Source organism: Tursiops truncatus, chromosome 2, assembly GCF_011762595.2.
Source record: "Tursiops truncatus isolate mTurTru1 chromosome 2, mTurTru1.mat.Y, whole genome shotgun sequence".
NCBI lineage: Eukaryota > Metazoa > Chordata > Mammalia > Artiodactyla > Delphinidae > Tursiops > Tursiops truncatus.
In genome coordinates, this window is record NC_047035.1 from 97,701,512 (window position 1) to 97,723,163 (window position 21,652).

At 39.7% G+C, this 21,652-nt stretch overlaps 1 long non-coding RNA gene across 2 annotated transcripts in view; it reads right to left on the reverse strand.

The window, feature by feature from the left end:
* Nucleotides 1-21,652, reverse strand: part of LOC141277856 (uncharacterized) — a 393,554-nt gene that overhangs the window by 315,098 nt on the left and 56,804 nt on the right. Inside the window, exons 1-2 of one of the 2 annotated variants that reach the window (XR_012329719.1) lie at nucleotides 11,080-11,120; nucleotides 9,418-9,482 (exon numbers count right to left, since the gene is read on the reverse strand). The exons of the other annotated variant lie outside the window; for it this stretch is intronic. This is a non-coding gene — a long non-coding RNA (uncharacterized lncRNA). Of the gene's footprint in view, nucleotides 1-9,417; nucleotides 9,483-11,079; nucleotides 11,121-21,652 lie in introns of those variants that run through there. 2 annotated transcript variants of the gene reach the window in all.

The window sequence follows — 21,652 nt, forward strand, 5'->3', positions numbered from 1 at the left end:
GTTTTTTGATATTGAGCTGCATGAGCTGCTTGTAAATTTTGGAAGTTAATCCTTTGTCAGTTGTTTCATTTGCAAATATTTCCTCCCATTCTGATGGCTGTCTTTTCATCTTGCTTATGGTTTCCTTTGCAGTGCAAAAGCATTTAAGTTTCATTATGTCACATTTATTTTTATTTCCATTTCTCTAGGAGGTGGGTCAAAAATGATCTTGCTGTGATTTATGTCATAGAGAGTTCTGCCTATGTTTTCCTCTAAGAGTTTTATAGTGTCTGGCCTTCCATTTAGATCTTTAATCCACTTTGAGTCTATTTTTGTGTATGGTGTTAGGGAGTGTTCCAATTTCATTCTTTTACACGAAACTGTCCAGTTTTCCCAGCACCACTTATTGAAGAGGCTGTCCTCTCTCCACTGTATATTCTTGCCTACTTTATCAAAGATAAGGTGACCATATGTGCATGGGTTTAGCTCTGGGCTCTCTATCCTGTTCCATTGATCTATATTTCTGTTTTTGTGCCAGTACCATATTGTCTTGATTACTGTAGCTTTGTAGTATAGCATGAAGTCAGGCAGCCTGATTCGTCCAGCTCCATTTTTCCTTCTCAAGATTGCTTTGGCTATTCGGGGTCTTTTGTGTTTCCATACAAATTGTGAGATTTTTTGTTCTAGTTCTGTGAAAAATGCCAGTGGTAGTTTGATAGGGATTGCATTAAATCTGTCAATTGCTTTGGGTAGTATAGTCATTTTCACAATGTTGATTCTTCCAATCCAAGAACATGGTATATCTCTCCATCTGTTTGTATCATCTTTAATTTCTTTCATCAGTGTCTTATAATTTTCTGCATACAGGTCTTTTGTCTCCTTAGGTAGGTTTATTCCTAGATATTTTATTCTTTTTGTTGCAATGGTAAATGGGAGTGTTTTCTTAATTTCACTTTCAGATTTTTCATCATTAGTGTATAGGAATGCAAGAGATTTCTGTGCATTAATTTTGTATCCTGCAACTTTACCAAATTCATTGATTAGTTTTCTGGTAGCATCTTTAAGATTCTCCATGTATAGTATCATGTTATCTGTAAACAGTGACAGCTTCACTTCTTTTCTGATTTGGATTCCTTTATTTCTTTTTATTCTCTTATTGCTGTGGCTAAAACTTCCAAAACTGTGTTGAATAATAGTGGTGAGAGTGGGCAACCTTGTCTTTTTCCTGATCTTAGTGGAAATGCTTTCAGTTTTTCACCATTAAGGATGATGCTGGCTGTGGGTTTGTCATATATGGCCTTTAGGATGTTGAGGTAAGTTCCCTCTATGCCTACTTTCTGGAGGGTTTTTATCATAAATGGGAATTGAATTTTGTCAAACGCTTTTTCTGCATCTATTGAGATGATCATATGGATTTTCTCCTTCAATTTGTTAATATATTGTATCACATTGATTGATTTGCATATATTGAAGAATCCTCCCATTCCTGGGATAAACCCCACTTGATCATGGTATATGATCCTTTTAATGTGCTGTTGCATTCTGTTTGCTAGTATTTTGTTGAGGATTTTTGCATCTATGTTCATCAGTGATATTGGCCTGTAGTTTTCTTTCTTTGTGACATCCTTGTCTGGTTTTGGTATGAGGATGATTGTGGCCTTGTAGAATGAGTTTGGGAGTGTTCCTCCCTCTGCTATATTTTGGAAGAGTTTGAGAAGGATAGGTGTTAGCTCTTCTCTAAATGTTTGATAGAATTCACCTGTAAGCTGTCTGGTCCTGGGCTTTTGTTTGTTGGAAGATTTTTAATCACAGTTTCAATTTCAGTGCTTGTGATTGATCTGCTCATATTTTCTATTTCATCCGGGTTCAGTCTTGGAAGTTTGTACTTTTCTAAAGATTTGTCCATATCTCCCAGGTTGTCCATTTTATTGGCATAAAGTTGCTTGTAGTAATCTCTCATGATCCTTTGTATTTCTGGAGTGTCAGTTGTTACTTCTCCTTTTTCATTTCTAATTCTGTTGATTTGAGTCTTCTCCCTGTTTCTCTTGATGAGTCTGGCTAATGGTTTACCAATTTTGTTTATCTTCTCAAAGAAACAGTTTTTAGTTTTACTGATCTTTGCTATTGTTTCCTTCATTACCTTTTCACTTATTTCTGATCTGATCTTTATAATTTCTTTCCTTCTGCTAACTTTGGAGGTTTTTTGTTTTTTTTTTCTAATTGCTTTAGGTGTAAGGTTAGGTTGTTTATTTGAGATGTTTCTTGTTTTTTGAGGTAGGATTGTATTGCTATAAACTTGTCTCTTAGAACTGCTTTTGCTGCATCCCATACTTTATATGTCGTCATATTTTCATTTTCATTTCTTCTAGGTATTTTTTGATTTCCTCTTGGATTTCTTCAGTGATCTCTTGGTAATTTAGTAGCATATTGTTTAGCCTCTATGTGTTTGTATTCTTTACAGTTTTTTTTCCTATAATTGATATCTAATCTTATAGCATTGTGGTTGGAAAAGAAACTTGATCCGATTTCAATTTTCTTAAATTCACTAAGGCTTGATTTATGACCCAAGATATGATCTATCCTGGAGAATGTTCCATGAGCAGTTGAAAAGAATGTGTATTCTGTTGTTTTTGGATGGAATGTCCTATAAATATAAATTAAGTCCATCTTGTTTAATGTACCATTTAAAGCTTGTGTTTCCTTATTTATTTTCATTTTGGATCATCTGTCCATTGGTGAAAGTGGGGTGTTAAAATCCCCTACCATGATTGTGTTACTGTCAATTTCCCCTTTTATGGTTGTTAGCATTTGCCTTATGTATTGAGGTGATCCTATGTTGGATGCATAAATATTTACAATTGTTATATCTTCTTCTTGGATTGATCCCTTGATCATTATGTAGTGTCCTTCTTTGTCTCTTGTAATAGTCTTTGTTTTAAAGTCTATTTTGTCTGATATGAGAATTGCTATTCCAGCTTTCTTTTGATTTCCATTTGCATGGAATATCTTTTTCCATCCCCTCACTTTCAGTCTGTATGTGTCCCTAGGTCTGACGTGGGTCTCTTGTCGACAGCATATATATGGATCTTGTTTTTGTATCCATTCAGCCAGTGTATGTCTTTTGGTTGGAGCATTTAATTCATTTACATTTAAGGTAATTATCGATATGTATGCTCTTATTACCATTTTCTTAATTGTTTTGTGTTTATTTTGGTAGGTCTTTTCCTTCTCGGTGTTTCCTACCTAGAGAAGTTCTCTCTTTTTTTTTTTTTTTTTTGTGATATGTGGGCCTCTCACTGTTGTGGCCTCTCCTGTTGCAGAGCACAGGCTCCGGACACACGGACCCAGCAGCCATGGCTCACGGGCCCAGCTGCTCCGCGGCATGTGGGATCTTCCCGGACTGGGGCACAAACCCACATCCCCTGCATCGGCAGGCAGACTCTTAACCACTGTGCCACCAGGGAAGCCCGAAAAGTTCTTTTAACATTTGTTGTAAAGCTGGTTTGGTGATGCTGAATTCTCTCAGCTTTTGCTTGTCTGTAAAGGTTTTAATTTCTCCATCAAATCTGAATGAGATCCTTGCTGGGTAGAGTAATCTTGGTTGTGGCTGTTTCCCCTTCATCACTTTAAATATGCCCTGCCACTCCCTTCTGGCTTGGAGAGTTTCTGATAGCTGAAAGATCAGCTATTAACCTTATGGGGATTCCCTTTTATGTTATTTGTTGTTTTTCCCTTGCTGCTTTTAAAATTTTTTCTTTGTATTTAATTTTTGATAGTTTGATTAATGTGTGTCTTGGCATGTTTCTCCATAGATTTATCCTGTATGGGATTCTTTGTGCTTCCTGGACTTGATTAAGTATTTCCTTTCTCATATTAGGGAAGTTTTCAACTATAATCTCTTCAAATATTTTCTCAGTCCCTTTCTTTTACTCTTTTTCTTCTGGGACCCCTATAATTCGAATGTTGGTGCATTTAATGTTGCCCTAGAGGTCTCTGAGACTGTCCTCAATTTTTTTCATTTTTTTTTCTTTATTCTGCTCTGTGGTAGTTATTTCCACTATTTTATCTTCCAGGTCAGTTATCCGTTCTTCTGCCTCAGTTATTCTGTTATTAATCCCTTCTAGAGAATTTTTAATTTCATTTACTGTGTGTTCATCGTTTGTTTGCTCTTTAGTTCTTCTAGGTCCTTGTTAAACTTTTCTTGTATTTTCTCCATTTTATTTCCAAGATTTTGGATCATCTTTACTTTCTTTTTTCTGAATTCTTTTTCAGGTAGACTGCCTATTTCCTCTTCATTTGTTAGGTCTGGTGGGTTTTTACATTGCTCCTTCATCTGCTGTGTGTTTCTCTGTCTTCTCATTTTGCTTAACTTACTGTGTTTGGGGTCTCCTTTTCACAGGCTGCAGGTTCGTAGTTCCCCTTGTTTTTTGTGTCTGCCCCCAGTGGCTAAGGTTTGTTCAGTGAGTTTTGTAGGCTTCCTGGTACAGGGGACTAGTGTCTGTGTTCTGGTGGATGAGGCTTGATCTTGTCTTTCTGGTGGGCAGGTCCACGTCTGGTGGTGTGTTTTGGGGTGTCTGTGACTTTATTATGATTTGAGGTAGCCTCTCTGCTAATGGTTGGGGTTGTGTTCCTGTCTTGCTAGTTGTTTGGCATAGGGTGTCCAGCACCGGAGCTTGCTGGTCGTTGAGTAGAGCTGGGTCTTGGCATTGAGATGGAGATCTCTGGGAGGTTTTTGCCATTTGATATTATTTGGCTGGGAGGTCTCTTGTGGACCAAGTCCTGAACTTGGGTCTGCTACCTGAGAGGCACAGCCCTGACGCCTGACTGCAGCACCAATAGCCTGTCATCCACATGGCTCAGAATAAAAGGGAGAAAAAGAAAGACAGACAGACAGAAAGAAAGTTATTAAAATAAAAAATAATTATTAAAAAAATTTTTAAGCAATAAAAAAAAAGAAAGAAGAGAGCAGCCAAACCAAAAAAAAAAAATCCACCAATGATAACAAGTGCTAAAAACTATCCTTAAAAAAAAAAAAAGACAGACAGAACCCTAGGACAAATGGTAAAAGCAAAGCTATACAGACAAAAATCACACACAGAAGCATACACACTCACAAAAAAAGAACAAGAAAAAAAAAATGTATATCGTTGCTCCCGAAGTCCACCTCCTCAATTTGGGATGATTCGTTGTCTACTCAGGTATTCCAGAGATGCAGGGTACATCAAGGTGATTGTGGAGTTTTAATCCGCTGCTCCTGAGGTTGCTGAGAGAGACTTCCCTTTCTCTTCTTTGTTCACACAGCTCCTGGGGTTCAGCTTTGGATTTGGACCCGTCTGTGAGTGTAGGTCACCTGAGGGCGTCTGTTCTTCACTCAGGACGGAGTTAAAGAAGCCGCTGCTTCGGGAGCTCTGGCTCACTTATGAGGGGAGAGGGAGGGGCACGGAGTTCGGGGCGAGCCTGCAGTGGTAGAGGCCGGCGTGACGTTGCACCAGCCTGAGGCGCGCCGTGCGTTCTCCCGGGGAAGTTGTCCCTGGATCCCGGGACCCTGGCAGTGGCGGGCTGCACAGGCTCCCCGGAAGGGGTGTGCATAGTGACCTGTGCTCACACACAGGCTTCTTGGTGGCGGCAGCAGCAGCCTTAGGGTCTCATGCCCGTCTCTGGAGCTCCTGTAAGCAGCACTCTTAATCCCCTCTCCTCGCGCACCAGGAAACAAAGAGGGAAGAAAAAGTCTCTTGCCTCTTCGGCAGCTCCAGACTTTTCCCGGACTCCCTCACGGCTAGCTGTGGTGCACTAACCCCTTCAGGCTGTGTTCACGCAGCCAACCCCAGTCCTCTCCCTGCGATCCGATGGAAGCCGGAGCCTCAGCTCCCAGCCCCGCCCGCTCGGGCGGGTGAGCAGACAAGCCTCTCGGGCTGGTGAGTGCTAATCAGCACCAATCCCCTGTGCGGCAATCTCTCTGCTTTGCCCTTCACACCCCTGTGGCTGCGCTCTCCTCCGTGGCTCCGAAGCTTCCCCCCTCTGCCACTCGCAGGCTCCGCCCGCGAAGGGGCTTCCTAGTGTGCGGAAACCTTTCCTCCTTCACAGCTCCCTCCCACTGCTGCAGGCCCCGTCCCTATTCTTTTGTCCGTGTTTTTTCTTTTTTCTTTTGCCCTACCCACGTACGTGGGTAGTTTCTTGCCTTTGGGGAGGTCTGAGGTCTTCTGCCAGTGATCAGTAGGTGTTCTGTAGGAGTGTTCTACGTGTAGATGTCTTTCTGATGTATTTGTGGGGAGGAAGGTGATCTCCACGTCTTACTCTTCAGCCTTCTTGAAGCTCCTCCCTCTCATACTTTAAGTCACCTCCAGATTACTTATAATACCTAACACAATGTAAATGTTATGTAAATTGTTGTAAATACAATGTAAATAGCTGCCACCACAAGGCAAATTCAAGTTTTACTTTTTGGAATTTTCTGGAAATTTTTTTTTTCAAATATCCTTCATCTTTGGTAGGTTGAATCTGCAGATGTGAAACTTGTGGATATCAAGAACCAACTGTATATATTAAAATTATTATTTGGAAATTCTTAAGAAAAAGTGAGATAAAAAATTCTGAGACATTCCCCTCTCCAGATCTAAACATCAGAAGTTCTGTTAGTGAGGCCAAGTTATCAGGAAATTTTTTAAATTTTCCCAGGGAATTCTGTTGCCCATCTTGGTTGAGAATATTTTATCTCATGTAGCAACAGCCTTAAAGAATGAAGTGGGTAGGATCTTTTGGGATCCTATTTCTTAAAAAAACAACACAATCTAGAAACTTAAGCTGAAGATTCCCAAACTGGGCATGTATAGAAATCAACGTAGGTCCAAAGCTCACACCTACTGTTACTCAGGTGTATAATTCAACCATACAGAAAGCTTATTAAAGATTGTGATGTCATTATATGTAATGTTAGTGGCCTCATACAACATCTTCCTATGGTTTTCTTTATATTGCATTTTTGTGTGACTTTATCTGTATGACATTGGGTACGTCAAAACTGCCCTGAGATATTATTTCCTCATCTGTAAAAATGAAAATCTTGAATTACTCTTAGTCTGAAGATCTGTAGTCACTCCCAGCTGCTCTTTCCTCATATGCCTTCTAAAGACTCCCTCCTGGCCCAAGTTCTGGTAAGACAGATCAGTTAAAACCATATTTTACATATACAAGACCAAATTGAAATACAAGTATTAATATTAGTATTTAGCACTTACAATAGGCCAAACACTGTGCTAAGTATTTTAAAATATTATATTACAGTTAATCCTTTCAAGTCCTTACAGAGGCAGAGACCGTTACTGACCACATTTACAGATGAGGAATTAGATTTAAAGAGGTTAGATAGTTTTCCCAAAATGGCAAAGTCAGTGGCAGAACCAAGATTCAAACCATATCTGGCTGATTCCAGAGCCCTCTCTTCAGTTTTATTCCTCTTCATGTTTAGAAACTCAAATAATTAGATATTCCAGTGAGGGCTGCCTCATGCCCACATTATTAGGAATTTGAATAACTGGATTTTGAATCAATAAGTTATGACTCTCTTTTGTTTTTACAGAACCTTAACCCTTTGAGCCTTACAGAGACCACTGTTTTCCATTACAGAAACATGCACACACACACACACACACACACACACACACACACACACACACTCCAAAGAGCCAATGGATACAGTTTCTGAATATTTCGGCAGGATGCGGTCTCTTAAAGAATGCCTACTCCAACTCTTTTTTACATATAGATGGTGAAACTGAGGCTCAGAGTCGTGCCTAAGGTCACAAATCTAGTTAGAGGCAGAGCTGGGATCCCTCTCTACTATTCATGCTGCTTCTAGCAGTTAGGCATTACCAAGTTCTTTACAGCCACAAATGATTTTTTAGTACACTCATCAGTTTTTTAAAGACACTGGTAAAATCCCATTAGTGTATTTATGTGCAACAAAGCTGTTTCTATGTAGCAGAGAATAGTTCAAAATCATGCTACTTTGTCCTTCAAAGTCACATACAACCTTAAGAGTGCATGAAATTCTGAAGATGAATTTTTTTTTCTGCTGTCTCCATGTGGGAAAAGCCTGGTTGTGTTGGTTTTCTTTTTTTGCGGTACACAGGCCTCTCACTGTTGTGGCCTTTCCCGTTGCGGAGCACAGCCTCCGGATGCGCAGGCTCAGCGGCCATGGCTCACGGGCCCAGCCACTCCGCGGCATGTGGGATCTTCCCGGACCGGGGCACGAACCTGCGTCCCCTGCATCAGCAGGCGGACTCTCAAGCACTGCGCCACCAGGGAAGCCCCTGGTTGTATATTTTTCTGTGTGTTGTTTCTTTTGAAATTATCTAATCAGGCCAAACTATATGCAGCTTTTGGTTCTTTTATATGAAAGTCAGTTGCTCTTTGCTAACCATTCCTTTTTCTGAACTATCCAGATTCCTTTTGTCATAAGGCTATAGAGCACTGAGTCTTGTTCCCTAGTGATAGTTTAAGGAGATGCCCAATGCACAGAATCAGTCCTCATCGTGGCTATGTCTGAAAATGTGCCATGCATATTTCCTGTTCAAAAGAGAAGATTTCTACAGTTCATTCACTGAGCATACTTCAGCACCTCCTGGAGACATTGTAAAAATTAGGTGCTGGAAGCAAAGAGATGAGCCAAGCAGAGGTCGTGCCTTCAAAGAACCAAATAAAACGGGTGTACACAGACAATGCAATAGAATTTGATAAGTCCTATGACAGAGGTAAATTCAGGATGTGTGGGATCTCACAGAAGGGGCATTTAACTATGCTTCCAAATGGATATGAGACATGAGGTAGGTCCTGAAGGATGAACAAGAATTCTCTAAAAAGAGTAGATGAAAAAGGAAGAGGGAAGAGCATATGAAAGGACATGAAGCAGAGGAGAACATGAAAAATATTTAGGAAAGTGGAATCAGCGAAACATGGAGCTGAAAGGTGGGCAGTGTCTTTGTCATAAGGGGCTTTTTATCCTATGGACCTTGGGAAGCCTACTGACCATTCCATTCATTGATAACTTGTACTCTTCCAATTGATAACTTGTACTCTTCCATCTCAAAGTCCTGTTATCTTCTTGAACAACTTCTATATCCAACCCATTAGGCTTCACTTTACTTAGCCTTTACTCAACTCTAATGACATCTATGTCTTTGCTTCATCCTTGTGCCAGAAGGAGACTTCACTCTTCCTTACTAGTGTCTCAAAAAAAAAAAAAGGGGGGGGGGTTATCCCTTCCTTTGTACAGCACCATTTTTTCAACCTGTGCTTTTAAGCCCATCCTCTCCCTGCATCTTTGAGTCATTTCCCATAAACTGTCCTCTCTCCCTCTTCTTTTTCCAGGTCAACACATTAGTTTGAACACTTTGCTATGTACCCTCTCCATTCATTTATTCAGTATGTCATGCTTATTACCAAAATCCGCACTATGCATTAGGACCTCAAAAGATGAATAAGCAGCAGATGCAGTCCTCCAGGAGCTCAGCCCAACAAAGAAAAGAGACATAAAAACAGATAAAAGTAAATGTAATTAATTTAGCCCACACAGTACAATATGTGACACAGTTCAACAGAATCATCCTGAATGTCTGCAATTAGTGCAGGGTTTATCTGTATTATCCATGAAGTGCCAAGAGGATCTGTCTTTATTCTTTTTTAATCCAAGAAGGAAGCAACTCTGCCCACTGAATAATATTTACAGTGATCCACCTACAGACATTGAGAATACCATTTGTAGCATTCCAAATCTGCTCTTACTTCTTTCTTCCCCAACTCAGTTAATGATACTGGCTTTTCAAACCAAAAATCTGGGAGTCATCCTGGATACCTACAACATCACCTGTGTCTAATCCATCAAGTCTTAGTCTTTGAACCATATCTTAAATCCATCTGCTTTTAGCCACCTCTATCATCAACCTTCATGATATCTCACCTGGACACTGCAATTACTACCAAACTGGTGTTTGCACGTCCACTGATGCTACCCTTCGAATCATTCTCAGCTCACCAATCAAAACAATATCTTTAATTGTAAATATCATGCTGGAATTCCACTTTAAAACTCTAAATCGTTCTTATTTCTTTCATAAACTTAATATGATATGGCCAAAATGCCTGAGGAATCTTTCCTTTCTCTGCTTATCAAATATGAAATACACAACACCTCCCTTGCTCACCATGCTCTGACCCACTTGCCCTTCCTTAAGAGCACCAAATCAGTTCACACCTCAGAGCACTTACACAGGCAGATCCAACTGCCTAGAATGCTTTTCAACACAATCTTCACCCAGCTAATTCCTACTTATCCTTCAGAGTTCAGTTTCAATGTCACTTTGTAGGGAGCCCTCAACAACTCACAAATCTGGATCATATCTCCCCTCCATCTCCTACAGCATCCTAGCCTTTTCCCTCAGATTTCAGAGCACAGTATGTAGTCAGACATGTATCTGTGTGAATATTTATTTAACATCTCTTTTCCCCAATAGACTGGATGCTCCACGTGAGCAAAGCCTACATGTGTATTCTTTACAACTATATAAGCAACATTTCACATAATGCCTGATACAGAATGGGTGTTCAATAAATATTTGTAAATGAATGAATGAATGAAAAAGAAAGCCAGGAAGGAAGAACAAAAAGAGAAGTACAGTGATAATCACATTAGAGAGACAGGTATCACATAGTCATTCCAGAATCATTTTCAGTTCTCTGTAAGTTCTCCTCACCTTTCCTTTTTTTATCAGCTTTATTGAAATATAATTTACATACCATACAATTCACCCATTTAAAGTATACAATTCAACAGCCTTTTCTTTATTCACAGAGCTGTGTGAATAACCCTAACCTCACTCCACATCCTTTAACAGTCTCTCCTGAAACCCTTCCCCTCAGCCCTAGGCAACCACTAAGTTACTTTCTGTCTCTATAGATTTACCTATTCTGGATATTTCACATCAATGGAATCATGAAGTATGTGGCCCCCTGTGACTGGCTTCTTTCATTCACCATTAATACTTTCCAGGTTCAGCCATTCACACTACATGTTGTAGCATGTATCAATATTTCATTTCTTTTTACCTGCCAAATAATATGCCATTGTATGGTATACTACATTTTATTTATCCTTCATTAGTTGATGGATGTGGCTGTTTTATCTAATGTGCGGAAACCAAGAGAGAGTCAAGGAAGCACTGGTGAACGCTATCTGGAGGTTCACTAGAGGCTGCAGAAAAAGAATTAGAAGTACCGTTAGAGCTCAGAATGACTAAGTAGATGAATTTTTCTGTATTTCATGGACTACAAATAGTCTTCTGACACTAACATTCCATCACTGAGCTCTTCTGTCTACTATTTAAACTAGCTTGTTTTCTTTTTAATTGAAAAAAGAAACATACATAGGGAAACAAGTGAAAAAGAATCCAATGTATACAATAAAAATTAAATCTCCTTACTACTCCAAATCCAGCCAATTCCACTCCCTGTAGAACCACTATTAGAAGCTTCTTGAGTACCCATTAAAATATCTTCCATTTATAGGCAACAAACACACGGCTCTGCATCTTGCTTTGTAATGATAGAGATATTTCTATGTTAGCACAAATGTATTTATATCTTACTCTTTAATAGTGGTGTAATGTTCCATAGTATGAATCAGCCATAATTTACTTAACTGATCTCCAATTGATAGTTACATTTTGGTATTGCTATTAGAAACAAGGCTACAGAAACATTTTTGTTCATAACTTCTTTGACCACTTATCTTAGGATAAATTTCTGGATGTGGAGTTACTAGGTCACAGGATATGTGTGCATCTTCAATTCTATTAGCATCCAATTGCTCTCCAAAATGGTTGCACCCATATTTCTCTCATCTACAATGTTCGAGGTTAACAGCTTCTTCACTCTTCAACACCAGATATTATCAAATGTCTAAATGTTGGCAATCAAGTAGGTATCTCCTTGCTTTTCTCTGCATATCTTTAACTGTAATGCTGAATATCTTTTATATCTGTATAACCCATTCATATTTCTTTCTCTATGAACTGCCTATTCTTAGCCTGTATTTCTACTAAGTTATTAGGGGGTTTTTTTCCCCCATATTAAATCATCTACTGCTGCTTTGGTTTAAAATGACTGTTATAGAAAATAATATCTTTTCTTTCTCAAGAAATATAAGAACACTTGAGAGTTTAAGCCATTCCCCATAGATTTATAAAGCCAAGATTATTTTTTAAGTCACATATTCTGTTTTTACCACTGCAAGGAAAGCCACAAAAGAAATCTCATATTTTTACATTTATGGGGTTGTTTCAAATTTCATAAGCCTGATTAGAGTATGGAAAAACTTTCAACACCTACTAGATAAATATTTAATATTAAGGTAGACTCCCTTGAATTTTCACTACCTCTTTATTTCCCTTTTCTCTATTCTTTTGGCAAGAAGAATATTCTCCTTCTTTGATTCTTCTGTAATTAATCTCCCTTTTTATTTGACCATTTAGTCAATAAATTCTTAATCATCAAAGAGTTCTTGACTTAAGGTGGATACTCCAGAAATATTTACGGGAGTCTTGAACCAGTATATGGATACTGGCAGGCCTCCTTCAGAACGCCGTTTCATTCATATGTCTGCTACTCTGGGTAAGAACTTACAAGGATATCAAGTGATGCTCCCCCATTTTCTGATAATAAAATCATGGGTCCATTCCCATTTTATCCTCATTGTATACTATACAGATGCTTCAGAAAAATCCATGACATTTTCTTGCACTTAGTTTATATGATATTTGCATACCTATCTATCATACTAGACTGGAAGCCCCCTGAAAGCCAATCTGTGTCTAATTCATATCTATGCTTACAGCCAGCATAGACCCTAGCACATGCAAAGGCCTCTGTAAATAAACTGAATGAATGAAGAAACAAAGTTGTATTAGCTATTCACTTACTACAAGTTAACACAAGAACAGAGGCAACCCTTCCCCCTTCACACTTCATTTGTGGAGCATTCCCCAATAGACCCTCTCCCCCAGAAGCAGGAAGATAATCAGGTCTTTCTGAAGATAATCAGGAAAAGCTTTTAAAGCCTAATCAACCATTGTAAGATCTCCCTCAGTGGTTATTATAAGCTAAATTACAGAAAATCCAAGCTTGAAATATTTTATAAGACAATTTGAAAGATTTAATAGGATACTGAATTTTCAAAACGAAACTGATCTCTTTCCCTGGTTGTATGATGTATTGTTCACCTTCAGCCCAAAAGACGTAATTGATTATATGAAAAATACATAACTAAAAGTGAAAGTTGTTAGAAACTAAGATCTCTAAGAAGCCAGGGTGACTTGGGCACATCTGTGCAGCTGTTTCTAGCTCCTTCCATCCTGAGATGGTCATATTTTTGCTTTCTTAGTACAGGAAAGCCTCTGGCCGGAAGGGCATCAGTACACAGCTCAGCATCAGGAGAGAAGTCTCCTAGAGATGCAGGAGCAGGCTTCATTCCCACCTTGAATTGTTTTCTTCTATAACTGCAGCTTCTATAAGCTGGAAAAGGCAGAGAAAGGGAGGAGATCTTCAAGACGGTGGAGGAGTAAGATGTGGAGTTCACCTTCCTCCCCCCACAGATACATCAGAAATACATCTACACGTGGAACAACTCCTACAGAACACCTACTGAACGCTGGCAGAAGACCTCAGACCTCCCAAAAGGCAAGAAACTCCCCACGTACCTGGGTAGGGCAAAAGAAAAAAGAATAAACAGAGACAAAAGAATAGGGACGAGACCTGCACTAGTGGGAGGGAGCTGTGAAGGAGGAAATGTTTCCACACACTAGGAAGTCCCTTCACAGGCGGAGATGAGGGGTTGGCAGGGGGGAAGCTTTTGAGCCATGGATGAGAGCACAGCAACAGGGGTCCAGAGGGCAAAGTGGAGAGATTCCCGCACAGAGGATCGGTGCCGACCAGCACTCACCAGCCTGAGAGGCTTGTCTGCTCACTCGCCAGGATGGGCAGGGGCTGGGAGCTGAGGCTCGGGCCTCGGTCAGATGCCAGGGAGAGGACTGGGGTTGGCTGTGTGAACACAGCCTGAAGGGGGCTAGTGCACCACAGCTAGCTGGGAGGGAGTCCGGGAAAATGTCTGGACCTGCCAAAGAGGCAAGAGACCATTCTTTCAGGGTGCGCAAGGAGAGGGGATTCAGAGCACCACCTAAACAAGCTCCAGAGATGGACACGAGCCACAGCTATCAGCTCAGACCCCAGAGATAGGCGTGAAATGCTAACGCTGCCACCAAAAATCCTTTGTGCAAGCACAGGTCACTACCCACACCTCTCCGGGAGCCTGTGCAGCACACCACTGCCAAGGTCCAGGGGTCCAGGGACAACCTCCCCGGGAGAACACAGAGAGCGCCTCAGGCTGTTGCAATGTCACGCCAGCCTCTGCCACCACAGGCTGAACACGCATTCTAATTATAACTATCATACCTCTCCCTCTCCCAGCCTGAGTGAGCAAGAGAGCCCTAATCAGCCACTGCTTTAACCCCCTCTTGTCTGGGTGGGGAACAGATGCCCGAGGGCGGCTTGCACACAGAGGCAGGGCCAAAATAAAAGCTGAACACCAGGAGCTGTGCAAACAAAGAATACAAAGGGAAATTTCTCCATGCAGCCTCAGGAGCAGCAGATTAAATCCCCACAATCAACTTGAAACGTGCATCTGTGGAAAACTGAATAGACAATGAATGTTCCCAAAATTGAGGTGGTGGACTTTGGGAGCAACTGCAGGGTTTGTTTTGTGCGTCTGATCTGTTTCTGGTTTTTATGTCTATCTTAGTATAGTGTTTAGTGCTTGTTATCATTGGTGGATTTGTTTATTGGTTTGGTTGCTCTCTTTTTTTAAATTTTTCTTTTTTTTAAAAAACTTTTTTTCCTTTTTTCTCTTTCTGTGAGTGTGTATGTTCCTTTGTGTGATTTTGTCTGAATACGTTTGCTTTTTATTTATTTTTTTTTGCGGTACGCGGGCCTCTCACTGTTGTGGCCTCTCCCGTTGTGGAGGAAAGGCTCCGGATGCGCAGGCTCAGCGGCCATGGCTCATGGGCCCAGCCACTCCGCGGCATGTGGGATCTTCCCAGACCGGGGCACGAACCCGTGTCCCCTGCATCGGCAGGCGGACTCTCAACCAATGCACCACCAGGGAATCCCCAAATAGGTTTGCTTTTACCATTTGTCCTAGGGTTCTGAGAGTTGGTTTTCTTTTTTGTTGTTGTTGTTTGTTTCTTTACTGTTTATGAGTGTGTGTGTGTATGTTTCTTTGTGTGATTTTCTCTGTATTGTTTTGCTTTTACCATTCGGTTTGGGGTTTTATCTGTTCAGGTTTTTTTGTTTGTTTGTTTCCATTTTTTCTTCTGTTTCTTTGAAACGTGTGGATGACAGGGTCTTAGTGCTCCAGGTGGGTGTCAGACCTGGGTTTCCGAGGTGGGAGAGCTGACTCAAGAACAGTAGACCACCAAAGACCTCCCAGGCCCATGTAATATCAATCAGCAAGATCTCTCCCAGAGATCTCTATCTCAACACTAAGACCCAACTCCACCCAATGACAAGCAAGCTCCAGTGCTGTATGCCCCGTGACAAACAACTAGCAAGACAAGAACATAGGGCTTCCCTGGTGGTGCAGTGGTTAAGAATCCGTCCGCCAATGCAGGGGCAACAGGTTCTAGCCCTGGTCCGGGAAGATCCCACATGCCACGGAGCAACTAAACGTGTGCACCACAATTACTGAGCCTGCGTTCTAGAGCCCATGACCCACAACTAATGAGCCCACATGCCACAACTACTGAAGCCCATGTGCCTAGACCCCATGCTCCACAACATCAGAAGCCACCACAATGAGAAGCCCACACACCGCAATGAAGACTAGCCCCTGCTCAGCACAACTAGAGAAAAGCCCACATGCAGCAACAAAGACCCAATGCAGTCATAAATAAATAAATACATACATACATATATACATACATACATAAAAATTAAAAAAAAAAAAGACAGGAACACAATCCCACCCATTAGCAGAGAGGCTGCTTAAAGTCATATTAAGTTCACAGACACCCCAAAACACACCACTGGACATGGTCCTGCCCAACAGAGGGACAAGATACACTGCATACAGGATAAATCAAAGGAGAAACACAACAAGACACATATTAATCAAACTCTCAGAAACTGAATACACAGAAAAAATATTAAAAGCAGCAAGGCAAAAGCAACAAATAACATACAAGGGAATCCCCATAAGGTTAACAGCTGATCTTTCAGCAAAAACTCTGCAAGCCAGAAGGGAGTGGTAGGACATATTTAAAGTAATAAAAAGGAAAAACCTATAACCAAGATTACTCTACCCAGCAAGGATCTCATTCAGATTTGACAGAGAAATTAAAATCTTTACAAACAAGCAAAAGTTAAGAGAATTTAGCACCACCAAACCAGCTTTACAACGAATGCTAAATGAACTTCTCTAGGCAGTAACACAAGAGAAGGAAAAGACCTACCAAAACAAACCCCAAACAATTAAGAAACTGGTGACATACATATTGATAATTACCTTAAATGTAAATAGATTAAATGTTCCAACCAAAAGACACAGACTGGCTAAATGGATCAAAAAACAAGACACATATATATGTTGTCTACAAGAGACCCACTTCAGACCTAGGGACACATACAGACTGAAAGTGAGGGGATGGAAAAAATATTCCATGCAAATGGAAATCAAAAAAAAAGCTGGAATAGCAATTCGCATATCAGACAAAATAGACTTTAAAATAAAGACTATTACAAGAGACAAAGAAGGATTCCACATAATGATTAAGGGATCAATCCAAGATGATATAACAATTGTAAATATTTATGCACCCAACATAGGAGCACCTCAATACATAAGGCAAATTATAACAGCCATAAAAGGGGAAGTTGACAGTAATACAATCATAGTAGGGGACTTTAACACCCCACTTTCACTAATGGACAGATCATCCAAAATGAAAATAAATAAGGAAACACAAGCTTTAAGTGAAACATTAGACTTGATGGACTTAATAGATATTTATAGGACATTCCATCCAAAAAAAACACAATACATCTTCTTCTCAAGAGCTCATGGAACATTCTCCAGGATAGATCATATCCTGGGTCACAAATAAAGGCTTGGTAAATTTATGAAAATTGAAATCGTATCAAGTATCTTTTCCAACACAACGTTATGTGACTAGATATCAATGACAGGAAGAAAACTATAAAAAATACAAACACGTGGAGGCTAAACAATATGCTACTAAATAACCAAGAGTTCACTGAAGAAATCAAAGAGGAAATCAAAAAATACCTAGAAACAAATGACAATGAAAACACGGTGACCCATAACCTATGGGATGCAGCAAAAGCAGTTCTAAGAGGGAACTTTATAGCAATATAATCCTACCTCAAGAAACAAGAAATATCTCAAATAAACAACATAACATTACACCTAAAGCAATTAGAGAAAGAAGAACAACAAAAAATAAAACCCAAAATTAGCAGAAGGAAAGAAATCATAAAGACCAGATCACAAATAAATAAAAGAGAAATGAAGGAAAGAACAGCAAAGAACAGTAAAACTAAAAGCTTGTTCTTTGAGAAATAAACAAAATTGATAAACCATTAGTCAGACTCATCAAGAGAAATAGGGAGAAGACTCAAATCAATAGAATTAGAAATGAAAAAGGAGAAGTAACAACTGACACTCCAGAAATACAAAGGATCATGAGAGATTACTACAAGCAACTATATGCCAATAAAATGGACAACCTGGAAGAAATGGAAAAATTCTTAGAAAAGTACAAACTTCCAAGACTGAACCAGGAAGAAATAGAAAATATGAGCAGATCAATCACAAGCACTGAAACTGAAACTGTGATTAAAAATATTCCAACAAACAAAAGCCCAGGACCAGATGGCTTACACGTGAATTCTATCAAACATTTAGAGAAGAGCTAACACCTATCCTTCTCAAACTCTTCCAAAATATAGCAGAGGAAGGAACACTCCCAAACTCATTCTATGAGATCACCATCACCCTGATACCAAAACCAGACAACGTTGTCACAAAAAAAGAAAACTACAGGCTAATATCACTGATGAACATAGATGCAAAAATCTCAACAAAATACTAGCAAACAGAATCCAATAGCATATTAAAAGGATCATACATCATGATCAAGTGGCATTTATCCCAGAAATGCAAGATTTTTCAATATATGCAAGCCAGTCAATGAGATACACCATATTAACAAACTGAAGGATGAAAATAATATGATAATCTCAATAGATGCAGAAAAAGCTTTTGACAAACTTCAACACCCATTTTTGTTAAAAACCCTCCAGAAAGTAGGCATAAGGGGGACTTTCCCCAACATAATAAAGGCCAAGTATGACAAACCCACAGCCAACATCATCCTGAATGGTGAAAAACTGAAACCATTTCCACTAAGATCAGGAACAAGACAAGGTTGCCAACTCTCACCACTATTATTCAACATAGTTTTGGAAGTTTTAGCCACAGCAATCAGAGAAGAAAAAGAAATAAAAGGAATCCAAATTGGAAAAGAAGAAGTAAAGCTGTCACTGTTTGTAGATGACATGATACTATATGTAGAGAATCCTAAAGATGCTACCAGGAAACTACTAGAGCTAATCAATGAATTTGGTAAAGTAGCAGGATACAAGATTAATGCACAGAAGTCTCTGGCATTTCTATACACTAAGAACAAAAAATCTGAAAGACAAATTAAGGAAACAGCCCACTTACCATTGCAAAAAAAAGAATAAAATACCTAGGAATAAACCTACCTAAGGAGAAAAAAGACCTGTATGCAGAAAACTATAAGACACTGATGAAAGAAATTAAAGATGGTACAAACAAATGGAGAGATATACCATGTTCTTGGATTGGAAGAATCAACATTGTGAAAATGACTATACTACCCAAAGCAATCAACAGATTCAATGCAATCCCTATCAAACTACCAATTGCATTTTTCACAGAATTAGAACAAAAATTTTCACAATTTGAATGGAAACACAAAAGACCCTTAATAGCAAAAGCAATCTTGAGAAAGATAAATGGAGTTGGAGGAATCAGACTCCCTGACATCAGACTATACTACAAAGCTACAGTAATCAAGACAATATGGTACTGGCACAAAAACAGAAATTTAGATCAACGGAACAGGATAGAAAGCCCAGAGATAAACCCACACACCTATGGTCACCTAGTCTATGACAAAGGAGGCAAGGATATACAATGGAGAAAAGAGAGTCTCTTCAATAAGTGGTGCTGGGAAAACTGGAAAGCTACATGTAGAAAATGAAATTAGAACACTCCTTAACACCATACACAAAAATAAACTCAAAATGGATTAAAGACCTAAATGTAAGGCCAGACACTATAAAACTCTTAGAGGAAAACATAGGCAGAACACTCTATGACATAAATCACAGCAAGATCCTTTTTGACCCACCTCCTAGAGAAATGGCAATAAAAACAAAAATAAACAAATGGGACCTAGTGAAACTTCAAAGCTTTTGCACAGCAAGGGAAACCATAATCAAGACGAAAAGACAACCCTCAGAACAGGAGAAAATATTTGCAAATGAAGCAACTGACAGAGGATTAATCTCCAAAATTTACAAGCAGCTCATGCAGCTCAATTTCAAAAAAACAAACAACCCAATCTAAAAATGGGCAGAAGACCTAAATAGACATTTCTCCAAAGAAGATATACAGATTGCCAACAAACACATGAAAGAATGCCCAACATGGGCTTCCCTGGTGGCGCAGTGGTTGAGAGTCTGCCTGCCGATGCAGGGGACATGGGTTCGTGTCCCGGTCCGGGAAGATCCCACATGCCGTGGAGCGGCTGGGCCTGTGATAGATGGCCGCTGAGCCTGCGCATCTGGAGCCTGTGCTCCGCGACGGGAGAGGCAACAGTGAGAGGCCTGCGTACCGCAAAAAAAAAAAACATAGAGGAAAACATAGGCAGAACACTCTATGACATAAATCACAGCAAGATCCTTTTTGACCCACCTCCTAGAGAAATGGAAATAAAAACAAAAATAAACAAATGGGACCTAATGAAACTTAAAAGCTTTTGCACAGCAAAGGAAACCATAAACAAGACGAAAAGACAACCCTCAGAATGGGAGAAAATATTTGCAAATGAAGCAATTGACAGAGGATTAATCTCCAAATATTCAAGCAGCTCATGCATCTCAATATCAAAAAAACAAACAACCCAATCCAAAATGGGCAGAAGACCTAAATAGACATTTCTCCAAAGAAGACATACAGATTGCCAACAAATACATGAAAAGATGCTCAACATCACTAATCATTAGAGAAATGCAAATCAGAACTGTAATGAGATAGCATCTCACACCAGTCTGAATGGCCATCATCAAAAAATAACAGTAAATGCTGGAGAGAGTGTGTAGATAAGGGAACCCTCTTGCACTGTTAGTGGGAATGTAAATTGATACAGCCACTATAGAGAACAGTATGGAGCTTCCTTAAAAAACTAAAAATAGAACTACTATAGGACACAGCAATCCCACTACCGGATATATACCCTGAGAAAATCATATTTCAAAAACAGAGTCATGTACCACAATGTTCACTGCAGCAATATTTACAATAGCCAGGACATGGAAGCAACCTAAGTGTCCATGAACAGATGAATGGATAAAGAAGATGTGGCACATACATACAATGGATATTACTCTGCTTTAAAAAGAAATGAAGCTGAGTCAGATGTAGTGAGATGGATGGACCTAGAGTCTGTCATACAGAGTGAAGTAAGTCAGAAAGAGAAAAACAAATACCATGTGCTAACACATATATATGGAATCTAAAAAAAAAAAAAAGGTTCTGATGAACCTAGGGGCAGGACAGGATAAAGACACAGACATAGAGAATGGACTTCAGGACACAGGGAGGGGGAAGGGTAAGCTGGGATGACGGGAGAGAATAGCATTGACATATATACACTACCAAATGTAAAATAGATGGCTAATGGGAAGCAGCTGCATAGCACAGGGAGATCAGCTCGGTGTTTTGTGACTACCTAGAGGGGTGGGAAAGGGGATATATGTACACATATAGTTGATTCACTTTGTTATACAGTAGAAAATAGCACAACATTGTAAAGCAATTATAACACAATAAAGTTGTTGAAAAAAAAAGGTGAAGAAAAGGATTCTTCCCTAATATCTTGACAAAGAACACACCCTGTTGACACCTTGAATTTTAAAACCTCTGACCTCCAAACCTGTAAGATAAATTTGTGTTGTTTTAAGCTGCTAAATTTGTAGTGATTTGTACAGCAGAAATAGGAACCTAACACAGAATCTAAAGTGGATTATGAAGAGGTTAATTTGCACATTTAATGGATTTCAGCCCTAGACAATGGGAATATGGGCATTATTAATATAGAGCTGGGATCTGACCACCACCATTTCCCAGCCCAACTGTAGTCTTCCACAGCTCTATGCCATGTGCTCATTCTGTTCCCTCGCCCTACTGTTCACTTTTGTCCTTTTTCCACCTGTCATATTCCCACTCATCCTTTAAAGCAAG